Source organism: Atractosteus spatula, chromosome 10 (assembly GCF_055471065.1).
Source record: "Atractosteus spatula isolate fAtrSpa1 chromosome 10, fAtrSpa1.hap1, whole genome shotgun sequence".
Lineage (NCBI taxonomy): Eukaryota > Metazoa > Chordata > Actinopteri > Semionotiformes > Lepisosteidae > Atractosteus > Atractosteus spatula.
In genome coordinates this window covers 20,510,296-20,512,923 of record NC_142715.1, presented here as the reverse complement: position 1 = coordinate 20,512,923, position 2,628 = coordinate 20,510,296, and the positions used below count along the sequence as shown (strand labels likewise).

General features: G+C 41.9%; 1 non-coding gene across 1 annotated transcript; it reads left to right on the top strand.

The window, feature by feature from the left end:
- The first annotated feature begins 1,599 nt into the window (after positions 1 to 1,599).
- trnak-uuu (transfer RNA lysine (anticodon UUU)) lies at positions 1,600 to 1,672 on the top strand. Its single transcript has one exon. It is a non-coding gene; the product is annotated as a tRNA-Lys (tRNA).
- Positions 1,673 to 2,628: the final 956 nt, after the last annotated feature.

Genomic DNA, 2,628 nt, shown 5'->3' with positions numbered 1-2,628 from the left:
GTGCGCTGGTTTTCAGGCTCCATCCGGAAACTTTTTTTTTCTCCTCAAGACAAGATTGCCTTCGTACATTAGTTTCTCTGTTAACTGGCCGTGCTCTGGATTGGGCAACTGTCCTACTAGATCGCAGGGCTCCTGAGGTACAGGACTATCTCTTTTTAGAGAAATTAAAGGTTTTTTTTTGTCGTTCCTCAGCTGGACAAGACTCCTACCGCCTCTCATCTATCCGCCAGGGCCGCAGGTCTGCACAGGATTATGCCATAGACTTTAGAGTAGCAGCAGCAGAGACTCATTGGGAGGATGAGGTCCTAATTTTTCTTTTTCTGCAAGGGTTATGTGAAGAAATAATCACCTGGTAACACCTCCGTCTCATCTTGTATTTAAGCACTAGTCTTTCCCTACCTCCTCGCTCAGTATTGGTTGGCCTTTCGAGCTACTTAGTTGCATTATGCCTTCTACCTCTTCGTACTATTCAACTTCCGACTTTGGTTTCTCCCCTCTTACTACGTTTTTTTGATTACGGCTCGGCTTCGGTTGCTATCTCTCAGTTTGGATCTCTGGCTTCCCCTGGACTCTCGGCTCTCTCCTTCGTCTACGGTATTTGGAGCACGACTTGTCTCTATCGGCTCCTGCAAGTGGGTTCATTACTTGGTTTCGGTTTCACTGGCCGAATCCTTAACAAGTAGCTAAATACACAGGTCACACTGCTCCAGTTGAGGCTCAAACTCACAACCTCAGCATGACTCTGCTGTGCATTGCTGTATAAGCACCACGCGCTGACCGACTGCGCCACTGGAGCTGTTTAACACCCTCTCCTCATACAGACTGACGCTGCAGAAACACAGGCTGCAAACAGGGTTTCGGTTGTGGATCCATCTCCACATGGGGGAAAGGGACAGTAAAATAGCAAGGAAAATACAAGAGAAGAAACTGAAAGAATTGTGCCCACTGCAAAGTAGAAAGGAAAGAGGTGGCCGGATACGTAAAACAACTCCGCAGATTATTTGTAACGACATTCTTTGGTGACAATCAGTGGTCGGATTTCTCTTCAGGGTCAGCTCTGCAGTTTGAACGTACATTCTCCGAGATTGGTTAGTTATATGTGATCAGCTGATATTAAATAGGACTAATAAGAATCAATACAATTGATGTCTGGCAAAGGCAAATAACCTTTGTACATGATCTGGAATGTGAATGGTTAAATTTCAGCACAGTTGCTACCCCCTTTATAAAGGGTGTGCACACTTATACAACCAAGACATTGAAAGTTTTTTTTTATTATTGTTCCAAAAAATGTTCCATTTGTTTTCTTTCTTAAATGTTGTTGATTAAAAGATCTTATTAAATGCGAAAAAATCTGATTGTGAAAAGGTCAAATTCTTAGTGAAAAAATCAGTAATGTGAGGAAAGATGAATTGTGGGAGCCCCTTGACTCCTCGTGTCGTTCTGTATTTCTCGCTCATTCTACTGGGAGTTGTGCCGTCGCTTCTGGATAAAGTCTGTCAGTGGTCATTCCAGATGGGTCAGGTATGACTGCACTTCGGCACAAGAAGAGACATGTGATTTGCGAGGATCCCGGCAGTGTCTTCATTTTTTTCTAGAGCCCAGATAGCTCAGTTGGTAGAGCATCAGACTTTTAATCTGAGGGTCCAGGGTTCAAGTCCCTGTTTGGGCGGTTGTGCTTTTCTTCAATCTATTTTGAATGTCATTCTAAATCGTCTATTATCTTTCCCTCTTCTAGCTGTACTGTGGTTATTTTAAATGTTCATCACTTGTATTTTCTTTAGTGTTTCCTTTCACAAACCGAAAAATGTTCAAGGTGATCTTCTCACCACACTCCATGTAAATAAATTAAAAGAAATCACAGTAGAGTAAAGGACACGCAGTGAGTACTCTTGAATATGACAAGAGGAAAGGCACACTGCACATCTGCGGAACATCGCAAAGTAATTTTTTTATTAAAGGTTCAAGGAAACCTGAATATGTTTGCTAGAAGTATTTCAGAATCACAGTCAAATCGAGTATGATTGCTACACAGATCTGCCGTGTGAATTTAGAATACTGTTTGTGCGTTGTATAAAATACGCTGTTCAAAGCTTTTAAAAAACTACAGATACGTTTCGGAATGCGTCTTCCTGTAAAAATAAAATCTCTACACGAGTCATAAGCCTTCTTAACAGAAGAACAATATTCAGAGGGCCAAAGAAGTGAATATTTCACCAAGTGAGAGAAAGCATCTCAGAAAAAGGAGGTGCAGTCTCTTCCATGCAGAATAACACCACAAAGTCAGACTACAAGTGCTGAAAAGCTGCTATCAAGGGTAACCCGGCCGAGCGCTCTAAGGAGCTGGATTAAAGCTCCATCTCTTCGAAGGCATGAGTCGGAATCCCACTGCTGCCCAGTATCTCCTTGTTAAGAATCATGGTTTTGTTGTTGTAGATTCTGCGCGATTAAATCAGTTTCAATAGAATTAATTTGAACAGTCATATTTGTTTTATTCCTCCTACCATGGCAATTTGTGCTCAAAGATTTAACTTTTTTGTATTTTAAAAAACATGCTAGCCTTAATGGGAAAGTAAGCGGAACTGCAGGTGTGGTGGCCAAGTGGTATGTTGTCGGTATCAATAAGGT